Source organism: Pseudophryne corroboree, unplaced genomic scaffold, assembly GCF_028390025.1.
Source record: "Pseudophryne corroboree isolate aPseCor3 unplaced genomic scaffold, aPseCor3.hap2 scaffold_1154, whole genome shotgun sequence".
NCBI lineage: Eukaryota > Metazoa > Chordata > Amphibia > Anura > Myobatrachidae > Pseudophryne > Pseudophryne corroboree.
The window spans coordinates 86,915-100,277 of NW_026967779.1; positions in this window are offsets into that span (position 1 = coordinate 86,915).

Sequence of the window (13,363 nt, forward strand, 5' to 3'; positions counted from 1 at the left end):
TCCTCCAGACCTCAGTTAGAATTTTGTGCCCGGCTGAGCTGGATGCACACTAGGGGCTCTCCTGAGCTCTTAAAAAAAGAAAGTTTATTTTAGGTTTTTTATTTTCAGTGAGATCTGCTGGCAACAGACTCACTGCTACTAGGGACTAAGGGGAGAAGAAACGAACCTACCTGCTTGCAGCTAGCTTGGGCTTCTAGGCTACTGGACACCATTAGCTCCAGAGGGATCGAACACATCGACCTCGATCGTCCGTTCCCGAAGCCGCGCCGCCTTTCCCCTTACAGAGCCAGAAGCAAGAAGACGGTCCTGGAAATCGGCGGCAGAAGACTTCGGTCTTCATCAAGGTAGCGCACAGCACTGCAGCTGTGCGCCATTGCTTCCCATGCACACCTCACACTCCGGTCACTGATGGGTGCAGGGCGCTGGGGGGGGGGGGGGGGGGGGGGGCGCCCTGGGCTGCAATATTGAGTGCCTTGGCTGGCAAATAACACATGATATAGTCATAGAGACTATATATGTGTAAAATACCCCTGCCAGATATACATAGAAAAAAGCGGGAGAAGTCTGCCGAAAAAGGGGCGGGGCTATCTCCCTCAGCACACTGGCGCCATTTTTCCCTCACAGCTCCGCTGGAAGGATCGCTCCCAGGCTCTCCCCTGCAGTTTCCAGACTACATAGGGTAAAAAAGAGAGGGGGGGCACTAAATTTAGGCGCAATATTGTGTATACAAGCAGCTATTGGGAAAAATCACTCAGTTACAGTGTTAATCCCTGTGTTATATAGAGCTGTTGGTGTGTGCTGGCATACTCTCTCTCTGTCTCCTCAAAGGGCTTTGTGGGGACCTGTCCTCAGTCAGAGCATTCCCTGTGTGTGTGCGGTGTGTCGGTACGGCTGAGTCGACATGTTTGATGAGGAGGCTTATGTGGAGGCGGAGCAGGTGCCGATAAATGTGATGTCACCCCCTGCGGGGCCGACACCTGAATGGATGGACTTGTGGAAGGAATTACGTGGAAGTGTCAACTCCTTACATAAAAGGTTTGACGACATAGCAGATGTGGGACAGTCGGCTTCTCAGCTCGTGCCTGCCCAGCTGTCTCAAAAGCCATCAGGGGCTCTAAAACGCCCGCTACCTCAGATGGCAGACACAGATGTCGACACGGATACTGAATCCAGTGTCGACGACGATGAGACTAGTGTACATTCCAATAGGGCCACACGTTACATGATTGCGGCAATGAAAAATGTGTTGCACATTTCTGATTTTACCCCAGGAACCACAAAAAAGGGTATTATGTTTGGGGAGAAAAAACTACCAGTGGTTTTTCCCCCATCTGAGGAATTGAATGAAGTGTGTGAAGAAGCGTGGGCTTCCCCCGATAAGAAACTGGTAATTTCTAAAAGATTACTTTTGGCATACCCTTTCCCGCCAGAGGATAGGTCACGTTGGGAAACATCCCCTAGGGTGGATAAAGCGCTCACACGTCTGTCAAAGAAGGTGGCTCTACCGTCTCCGGACACGGCCGCCCTAAAGGAGCCTGCTGATAGGAAGCAGGAGGCTATCCTGAAGTCTATTTATACACACTCAGGCATTATACTGAGACCAGCTATTGCTTCAGCATGGATGTGCAGTGCTGCAGCTGCGTGGTCAGATTCCCTGTCAGAAAATATTGATACCTTAGACAGGGACACTATATTGCTAACCATAGAGCATATAAAAGACGCAGTCTTATACATGAGAGATGCACAGAGGGATATTTGCCGGCTGGCATCTAAAATAAGTGCAATGTCCATTTCTTCCAGGAGAGGGTTATGGACTCGGCAGTGGACAGGTGATGCAGATTCTAAAAGGCACATGGAAGTTTTGCCTTATAAGGGTGAGGAGTTGTTTGGGGATGTTCTCTCGGACCTCGTTTCCACAGCGACAGCTGGGAAGTCAGCATTTTTTGTTGAAATATGGACAACAGACTATGGTTTTGTTTATATGCATGTAGTTACCGTACAGGGGCAGCAGATGGCGCTGTATACTTTCAGAGATGTAGTGTTTGTCTGTTGCATATGTTATGTACTTGTTTGTTTTTACCTCACATGTGGTTATTCTAGAAGAGTCTCTGAGGGAGAAGGAGATAAGCTGATGATACTGAAACCTGTTGTATTGATCCTGCTATTTCAGTACTATATAAACAAGATATACATCTCAAGTCTCGTTCTGTCTGTATACAAGGTAACTCCTGAGGTAATACTTTATCTAAGGCTCCCCGCTGCACACATATGGTATCGATCCATCGCACTATACCAACAGGTTATGGGCCCAGACTGGAGTCTGTACAAGATAAAGTTTTCAGGAGTGCATCCTAAGCAGCATCCAGATCACGAGTCGCACTGCAAGTCCCAGCAGGCGCAGACAGCAGACTGTGTAACGCACAAGAAACAACCCAGGAGAACCTTGGAAAGAAAACTGTGAGTAAAACAAGTTTAATACCACAGAAGAATAGAGAGATCTATACAAGGAAGGGTTATGGCAAATTACACAGATCTCAGACTAGCTGCAAGCAAGCTTTCTAATGAGAACTATCAAACATGGAAGTTTAAAGTAGAAATGCTATTAACCAGAGATGATTTATGGGATGTTATAAATGCAGACAGACCTGAAGGAGAGGATCAGCAGTGGATTAAGAAGGACAGACAGGCAAGAGCCACTATAAGTTTACTAGTGGAAGATGAACAGCTTATACACATAAGACAAGAGAGTACAGCTAAAGGCATGTGGTGTGCTTTGCAGAGAGTGCATGAAGGAGCAAGTTTGAACAGCAAACTATTCCTATTAAGAAAATTATATCAAATGAGATTTAATAAAGGCAAGACAATGCAAGAACACATCAGTGCACTACTAGAGATAACCATACAGCTCAGGTCAATGGGAGAAGAAATCAAAAGCAACCACATAGTAGCCATCCTCCTTTGCAGTTTACCAGATACATACAGTGCACTAATAAACGCACTAGAAATGAGACCTGAAGCAGAAATCACACCAGACTTTGTGAAGAACAGGCTCATAGAGGAGTATCAACGCAGAAAGGAGCTTACAGAGTGCAATACTGAAAGTGACACAGAGAAAGCACTTAAAATGGTGGACACTAAGCCACACACCAGGGAAACAAGAGCATGTTTCAGATGCAAGAAAGTGGGTCACCTGAAAAAAGATTGCACCATATGGAAGACAGAGCAGCACAAACCACCAGAAAGATTACACAAACAAAGAGCCAAAGCCACACTTACAGATACAGGAGCACACAATTGGAATGGAACATTTAAAGCGACAGTAAACCAATTATCAGAAAAGTGGTATGTAGACTCAGGAGCGACTAGTCACATGACAAATAACAAGGACTTCTTTACTGAACTTGATTTGAACCATAAAGAAACAATCTACCTAGCAGATGGAACAAATATCATTGCAGAAGGGAAAGGGAATGGTCAATTCCTATGCTCCAAGGGTAATGGCAGCTATACAGAAATACCCGTAACAGATGTGCTATATGTTCCCAAGCTTGAGGGAGCACTGCTATCAGTAAAGAATCTAGTAGAAAAAGGACTTACTGTAAAGTTTCAGAATAATAAGTGTTTTATCCAAAACGGAAGAGAAACACTAGCTACAGCCAGAATAAAAGAACATTTATACTGTCTGGATATTGCAGCACAGCAGGCAAAGCTGAGTACACAGAAACACGCTGACTGTATTCACAAGTGGCATAGAAGATTAGGACACAGACACCCAGATTGCATAAAGGAAATGCAGAAGAGAGACCTAGCCAGGGATCTCAAAGTGTCAGACTGTTCAGAAATGATGAAGTGTCAATGCTGCATAAAAGCGAAAGCGACAAGGATAACAATTCCTAAGAAAAGTGAAAACAGAGCTTCCAGACCACTAGACCTGGTACATAGTGATGTATGCGGACCTATGAAAACGCGAACCGTAGGAGACAAAAGGTATATACTGACATTCATTGATGACTACTCCAGGTTCACAGTCACTTATCTAATAAAAAGTAAAGATGAAGTCTTTGAAAAGCTGCAAGACTATGTGAACATGACCAGAAACAGGTTCAAGAGGAATATGCTAACTCTACGCAGCGACAATGGAGGCGAGTTCACAGGACAGAAAATAGAACGGTACTTAAGAGGACTCGGTATTGAGCATCAGAAGACAGTACCATATACACCAGAGCAAAATGGCGTATCTGAGAGGAAAAACAGATCACTAACAGAAATGATAAGGTGCATGCTTACAGATTCAGGACTACCTGATAAATATTGGGGTGAAGCAGCAGCAACAGCCACCTATCTTCAAAACAGACTACTTTCCAAAGCAGTAATGAAGACACCATATGAGCTGTGGCACGGTAAGAAACCCAGCTTAAAGCACATTAGAGTTTTTGGATGCAGAGCCTTCGTTTACATTCCTGCTGAAAAACGAAGCAAGTTGCAGAACCGAGCAGAAGAGGGAGTTCTAGTCGGCTATAGTGAACATTCAAAAGGCTACAGAATCTTAAATCCAAGAACTGGAAAAGTAGTTATAAGCAACAGTGTGACATTCATAGAAGAAACACGAGATGATGTCATAATTCCAGTAGACTCTACTGAAGAAGAAGAAAGCACCGAATCCAAAGAAACAGATGAAGTAGAGATCATTCAAGAAGTTGAAGTACAACACAAGACAAATACCAGCGACACTCATGAGAGTGCATCCGAGGGTGTGAGACGCTCTTCAAGAGAAAATAAGGGAAAAGCACCTACACGTTTATCTTACAAAGCAAAAGCCATTAACATACAAGAACCTGCAACATGGGAAGAAATTGCTAATTTTTCTGAAAGAGAAGCACAGAAATGGCTAGGAGCCGCAAAAGAAGAAATGGAATCAATGGAAGACAATCAGACATGGACATTGACCAGACTACCATTAGACAAAAAGGCCATAGGATGTAAATGGACTTTTAAGGTCAAGTATGATTCTGAAGGAAAAATAGAAAGATACAAGGCAAGACTTGTTGCTAAAGGATATTCACAGAAATTTGGAGAAGATTATGATGAAACGTTTGCTCCAGTTGTGAAGCACACAACCATTAGAACCTTACTCCTAACAGCAGCCATAAAGGGTATGAAAGTGAAACATTTCGATGTAAAGACGGCTTTCCTACATGGTGAACTAAAGGAAGATATATACATGGAACAACCACCAGGCTTCGTGGATTCTCAGAACCCAGATCACGTATGTAAACTGAACAAGAGTATATATGGTCTTAAACAAGCAGCAAGAGCATGGAATACAAAGATAAATGGAGTTCTGACAGAAAAGGGATTCATCAGAAGCAAAGCAGACCCATGTCTCTATACAAAGTTGATAGAGGAAAGATGGTTCTATGTATTAATTTACGTGGACGATTTGCTAGTTTGTTTCGAACAAGAAGGGGACGAAGTTGAATTGTTACAAGAACTAAACCGTCAGTTTGAAACAAAAGACCTCGGCCACATAACGCATTACTTGGGAATGCAAATCTCAAGAGAAGGTGATGGAACATTCACACTAAGTCAGAAATACAAAATTCAAGAAACCATTGAGGAATTTGGTATACAAGATGCAAAGACAGCAAGCACTCCTATGGAGACAAGTTATGAAAAGGAACCAAATGATCAGAGCAACCTGTTAGAGGATAACCATCTATACAGAAAAGCTATAGGAAAATTGCTATACATTGCAACCGTCACCAGACCAGATATCTCCACAGCAGTCGGGATTTTAAGCAGAAAAGTCTCAAAACCAACAAAGATGGATTGGAACGCAGTTAAGAGGGTAATTCGTTACTTAAAGGGAACGATTAACAAGAAGCTTAAGCTCTCAGCAAACACAAGTCACAAGTTAACAGGATACGTTGACGCAGATTGGGCTGGAGACACAAGTGACAGAAAATCCACAAGTGGATATCTATTCTCTATTGGAGAAGGATTAATCAGCTGGACAAGCAAGAAGCAGTCTACCGTAGCACTATCTTCTACAGAAGCTGAATATATTGCAGCAGCTCACGCCAGTCAAGAAGTGGTATGGTTAATGCAACTACTATCAGACCTAGGAATGCCTCAAGAAGAACCTATCAAGATATATGAGGATAATCAAGGATGCCTTGCATTAGCGCAAACAGAAAGAGTGAACCCAAGAACCAAGCACATTGATGTCAAGCATCACTTCCTGAGGGATCTACAGGAACAAGGTCTTATAGAGTTGAACTATTGCCCAACAGAAGATATGACAGCTGATATCATGACTAAGCCTCTTACCAGAGAGAGACATTGGAGACTTACGTCAAAGATGGGTCTAACTGAAGAAACCCAGTCTGTTGAGAAGGGGTGTTGAAATATGGACAACAGACTATGGTTTTGTTTATATGCATGTAGTTACCGTACAGGGGCAGCAGATGGCGCTGTATACTTTCAGAGATGTAGTGTTTGTCTGTTGCATATGTTATGTACTTGTTTGTTTTTACCTCACATGTGGTTATTCTAGAAGAGTCTCTGAGGGAGAAGGAGATAAGCTGATGATACTGAAACCTGTTGTATTGATCCTGCTATTTCAGTACTATATAAACAAGATATACATCTCAAGTCTCGTTCTGTCTGTATACAAGGTAACTCCTGAGGTAATACTTTATCTAAGGCTCCCCGCTGCACACATATGGTATCGATCCATCGCACTATACCAACATTTTTACCCCATGTTCCCTCACAGCCAAAGAAAGCACCGTATTATCAGGTACAGTCCTTTCGACCCCAAAAAGGCAAGCGGGTTAAAGGCGCGTCCTTTCTGCCCAGAGGCAGAGGTAGAGGGAAAAAGCTGCAGCATACAGCCAGTTCCCAGGAACAAATGTCCTCCCCCGCTTCCTCTAAGTCCACCGCATGACGCTGGGGCTCCACAGGCGGAGCCAGGTATGGTGGGGGCCCATCTCAAGAACTTCAGCAATCAGTGGGCTCGCTCACGGGTGGATCCCTGGATTCTTCAAGTGGTATCTCAGGGGTACAAGCTGGAATTCGAGACGTCTCCCCCTCGCCGTTTCCTCAAATCTGCCTTGCCAACAACTCCCTCAGACAGGGAGGCAGTGCTAGAGGCAATTCACAAGCTGTATTCCCAGCAGGTGATAGTCAAGGTGCCCCTCCTTCAACAAGGACGGGGTTACTATTCCACAATGTTTGTGGTACCGAAACCGGACGGTTTGGTGAGACCCATTTTAAATTTGAAATCCTTGAACACTTATATAAAAAAATTCAAGTTCAAGATGGAATCGCTCAGGGCGGTTATTTCAAGCCTGGACGAGGGGGATTACATGGTATCACTGGACATCAAGGATGCTTACCTGCATGTCCCCATTTACCATCCTCACCAGGAGTACCTCAGATTTGTGGTACAGGATTGTCATTACCAATTCCAGATGTTGCCGTTTGGTCTGTCCACGGCACCGAGGGTATTTACCAAGGTAATGGCCGAAATGATGATACTCCTTCGAAAAAAGGGAGTTTTAATTATCCCGTACTTGGACGATCTCCAGGGAGCAGTTGTTGGTCGGGGTAGCACTATCTCGGGAGGTGCTACAACAGCACGGTTGGATTCTAAATATTCTAAAGTCACAGCTGGTCCCTACGACACGTCTACTGTTCCTGGGGATGGTTCTGGACACAGAACAGAAAAAAGTGTTTCTCCCGGAGGAGAAAGTTAAGGAGCTGTCATCTCTAGTCAGAGGCCTCCTGAAACCAAAACAGGTGTCGGTGCATCACCGCACGCGAGTCCTGGGAAAAATGGTAGCTTCCTACGAAGCAATTCCATTCGGCAGGTTCCATGCAAGGACCTTTCAGTGGGACCTGTTGGACAAGTGGTCCGGATCGCATCTTCAGATGCATCAGCTGATAACCCTGTCTCCAAGGACCAGGGTGTCTCTGCTGTGGTGGCTGCAGAGTGCTCATCTTCAAGAGGGCCGCAGATTTGGCATACAGGACTGGGGGGCCGAGGCTGGGGGGCAGTCACACAGTGAAGAAACTTCCAGGGACTATGGTCAAGCCAGGAGACTGCCCTACACATAAATATTCTGGAACTGAGGGCCATTTACAATGCCCTAAGTCAGGCAAGACCCCTGCTTCAAAACCATCCGGTACTGATCCAGTCAGACAACATCACGGCAGTCGCCCATGTAAACCGACAGGGCGGCACAAGAAGCAGGATGGCGATGGCAGAAGCCACAAGGATTCTCTGATGGGCGGAAAATCACGTGTTAGCACTGTCAGCAGTGTTCATTCCGGGAGTGGACAACTGGGAAGCAGACTTCCTCAGCAGGCACGACCTCCACCTGGGAGAGTGGGGACTTCATCCAGAAGTCTTCCAGCTGATTGTAAACCGTTGGGAACGGCCACAGGTGGACATGATGGCGTCCCGCCTAAACAAAAAGCTAGAAAGATATTGCGCCAGGTCGAGAGACCCTCAGGCAATAGCTGTGGACGCTCTAGTGACACCGTGGGTGTACCAGTCGGTTTATGTGTTCCCTCCTCTTCCTCTCATACCCAAGGTACTGAGGATAATAAGGAAAAGAGGAGTAAGAACTATACTCATTGTTCCGGATTGGCCAAGAAGAGCTTGGTACCCGGAACTTCAAGAACTGATCTCAGAGGACGCATGGCCTCTGCCGCTCAGACAGGACCTGCTCCAGCAGGGGCCCTGTCTGTTCCAAGACTTACCGCGGCTGCGTTTGACGGCATGGCGGTTGAACGCCGGATCCTGAAGGAAAAGGGCATTCCGGAGGAAGTCATCCCTACGCTGATTAAAGCTAGGAAAGAAGTGACCGCAAACCATTATCACCGCATATGGCGGAAATATGTTGCGTGGTGTGAGGCCAGGAAGGCCCCAACGGAGGAATTTCAGCTGGGCCGTTTTCTGCACTTCCTACAGTCAGGGGTGACTATGGGCCTAAAATTGGGTTCCATTAAGGTCCAGATTTCGGCTCTGTCGATTTTCTTTCAGAAAGAACTGGCTTCACTTCCTGAAGTTCAGACATTTGTTAAGGGAGTGCTGCATATTCAGCCCCCTTTTGTGCCTCCAGTGGCACCTTGAGATCTCAACGTGGTGTTGGATTTCCTAAAGTCACATTGGTTTGAGCCACTTAAAACCGTGGAATTGAAATATCTCACGTGGAAAGTGGTCATGCTGTTGGTCTTGGCTTCGGCCAAGCGTGTGTCAGAATTGGCGGCTTTGTCATGTAAAAGCCCTTATCTGATTTTCCATATGGATAGGGCAGAATTGAGGACTCGTCCCCAGTTTCTCCCTAGGGTGGTATCAGCTTTTCATTTGAACCAACCTATTGTAGTGCCTGCGGCTACTAAAGACTTGGAGGATTCCAAGTTGTTGGACGTAGTCAGGGCCCTGAAAATTTATGTTTCCAGGACAGCTAGTGTCAGGAAAAGTGACTCGCTATTTATCCTGTATGCACCCAATAAGCTGGGTGCTCCTGCTTCAAAGCAGACTATTGCTCGCTGGATCTGTAGTACGATTCAGCTTGCACATTCTGCGGCTGGACTGCCGCATCCTAGATCAGTAAAAGCCCATTCCACGAGGAAGGTGGGCTGTTCTTGGGCGGCTGCCCGAGGGGTCTCGGCTTTACAACTTTGCCGAGCAGCTACTTGGTCGGGGTCAAACACATTTGCTAAATTTTACAAGTTTGATACCCTGGCTTAGGAGGGCCTTGTGTTTGCTCATTCAGTGTTGCAGAGTCATCCGCACTCTCCCGCCCGTTTGGGAGCTTTGGTATAATCCCCATGGTCCTTACGGAGTCCCAGCATCCACTTAGGACGTCAGAGAAAATAAGATTTTACTCACCGGTAAATCTATTTCTCGTAGTCCGTAGTGGATGCTGGGCGCCAATCCCAAGTGCGGATTGTCTGCAATACTTGTATATAGTTATTGTTTAACTAAAGGGTTATTGTTGAGCCATCTGTTGAGAGGCTCAGTTATATTTCATACTGTTAACTGGGTATAGTATCACGAGTTATACGGTGTGATTGGTGTGGCTGGTATGAGTCTTACCCGGGATTCAAAATCCTTCCTTATTGTGTCAGCTCTTCCGGGCACAGTATCCTAACTGAGGTCTGGAGGAGGGTCATAGAGGGAGGAGCCAGTGCACACCAGGTAGTCCTAAAGCTTTCTTTAGTTGTGCCCAGTCTCCTGCGGAGCCGCTATTCCCCATGGTCCTTACGGAGTCCCAGCATCCACTACGGACTACGAGAAATAGATTTACCGGTGAGTAAAATCTTATTTTAAGTCACACTGTGCATGTGACGCGACGGTGTTACTAGCGCTAATGGGCCCAAATTTATTTCTGTACTATAATGATCTCCAGGGCCGGACTGGCCATCTGGCACTTCTGGCAAATGCCAGAAGGGCTGATGGCCACGTGGGCCGGTCCAGCGCTCACTGATACACGCTGCCGCTCAGTCCGGCGGCAGCGTCTCAGCTGTCAGGAGAGGAGAGCGCCCGCCAGCGCGGCTGTGTCTGGCGCGGCGGCGTATAGCGGACTTCAAACCAGCCGCCGGTTCGTGAGCCAATCAGAGCTCGCGGACCGGCAGCCAATCAGAAGCCGCCGGTCCTCGAGCTCTGATTGGCTCACGAAGTCCGCTATATGCCGCCGCCGTGCCAGACACAGCCGCGCTGGCGGGCGCTACCTCTCCTGACTCACCCGTCCCTCAATGCCGGAGCCCGGAGGAGAAGCAGCAGCAGCAGTGCAGCAGCGGTAAGCAGCTGCAGCACTGGCTGCTGTGGGGGCAATTGTATACCTGGCACTGTGGGGGCAATTGGCTGGCACTGTGGGGCATTTGTATACCTGGCACTGTGGGGGCAATTGTTTACCTGGCACTGTGGGGGCATTTGTATACCTATCAGGTATACAATTGCCCCCACAGTGTCAGATCCACAATTGCCCCCACAGTTTCAGGTATTACCTGACACTGTGGGGGAAATTGTAGATCTGACACTGTGGGGGCAATTGTGGATCTGGCACTGTGGGGGCATTTGTGGATCTGGCACTGTGGGGGCATTTGTATGCCTGGCACTGAGGGGCATTTGTGGATCTGGCACTGTGGGGGCATTTGTAGATCTTGCACTGTGGGGGCATTTGTATACCTGGCACTGTGGGGCATTTGTATACCTGGCACTGTGGGGGCTTTTGTGGATCTGACACTGTGGGGGCAATTGTGGATCTGACACTGTGGGGGCAATTGTGGATCTGGCACTGTGGGGGCATTTGTATACCTGGCACTGTGGGTAAATTTGTATACCTGGCACTGTGGGGGCATTTGTGGATCTGGCACTGTGGGGGCATTTGTATACCTGGCACTGTGGGGCATTTGTGGATCTGGCACTGTGGGGGCATTTGTGGATCTGGCACTGTGGGGGCATTTGTATACCTGGCACTGTGGGGCATTTGTATACCTGGCACTGTGGGGGCATTTGTATACCTGGCACTGTGTTGGCAATTGTGGATCTGGCACTGCACTATTGCGGGCATATAATGTAAATTTCGGCTCATACCGGGTGCTATAATGTGAATTTTGCTTCATACTGTGTGGTATAATGTGAAAGAGGCACCAGTACTAGATACAGGTTGAGTATCCCATATCCAAATATTCCGAAATACGGAATATTCCGAAATACGGACTTTTTTGAGTGAGAGTGAGATAGTGAAACCTTTGTTTTTTGATAGCTTAATGTACACAAACTTTATTTAATACACAAAGTTATTAATAATATTGTATTAATTGACCTTCAGGCAGTGTATATAAGGTGTATATGAAACATAAATGAATTGTGTGAATGTAGACACACTTTGTTTAATGCACAATGTTATAAAAAATATTGGCTAAAATTACCTTCAAGCTGTGTGTATAAGGTGTATATGTAACATAAATGCATTCTGTGCTTAGATTTAGGTCCCATCACCATGACATCTCATTATGGTATCTAATTATTCCAAAATACGGAAAAATCCGATATCCAAAATACCTCTGGTCCCAAGCATTTTGGATAAGGGATACTCAACCTGTAGTATAAAGGGTCCTACTATTGTGGTGCATAATGCGTAAGGGGTGTATGGTGTGGTAAACTACACTGAAGGCCACGCCCCTTTTTGAGTGGCCACGCCTCCTTTTTCGGAGCGCACACTTATTTACAAACTTCACATTTCCATACCCCCACTTCAAAATTTCCACTTCAACCACTGGTTGTGTGTATTTTAATAGAGAATGATGTACGCTTGTATGTTGTTAGAATATTAATTATATTTGTAAGAGCATAGACTAATAAGTGGGAGGAGTCAGGAATAGTAAGGGGAGGAGTGACAGAGGTGGGCCTGTGTGCTTCAAAAATGCCAGGGCCTATTTTTAGTCCCAGTCCGGCCCTGATGATCTCTCATGTTTGATACCACTATGGGGCATATGTATTAAACACTATTTGTGGGATGTCCCCCACAAAAACACCCATTTTCTGATGTTACCCACAAATATTAAGGATCCCTTGAATATAACATGGATAGAACGCAGCAGATTTCACCAATATCTGCCACAGCCACTCCATTTCTAACCTCAAAGGACCCCATACTTGCCTACCTGACCCTCTCCATGAGGGAGAAAATGCTCTGTTCCTGGACTTTCCTGGTAATGTATGATTGCCATCACCTGTGGTGAAACACCTTTCTTATCAATTAACTAGCTCACCACAGGTGATGGCAAGCATACATTACCAGGAAAGTCCAGGAACAGAGCATTTTCTCCCTCATGGAGAGGGTCAGGTAGGCAAGTATGAAGGACCCCCAATAGGTTTCTACAGAGGCTGCTATACTGTCAGATTTACCATGTTCCAGCGTGTGAAGCATTCCAGAGCTTGTCTCCAGTAGCTGACGCTCTGGATCCCTCTCCATCACCCACTACTGATGCATGCATCGCCTGACGGCTGTGCATTATGTGGTATGCACCATGGACTACTCTGTGGCCCCATGTCAGAGGTTAGCGGCGGGCAATAAAATATTCCTAAGTATTATTTTCTCATGATCACATGTTGCTTTTTCAGAGGAAGAAGGAAAAGGAGAAGCAGCGGAACACTGAGTGGAACGGGCAGAGGCTCCTGGCTGGACGTGCTGCTAAGACATTGGAGCGGCAGGAGGAGGAGCTTAGCAGGGAGATAAGGAAGAGGCTGGATCAGCAGCAGCTGAGCAGAGAGCGGAAGGCACAGTGAGTAACTGGCACCAGTCCCATTGTACCATTAGTCATGCTATTAGAATACATTCAT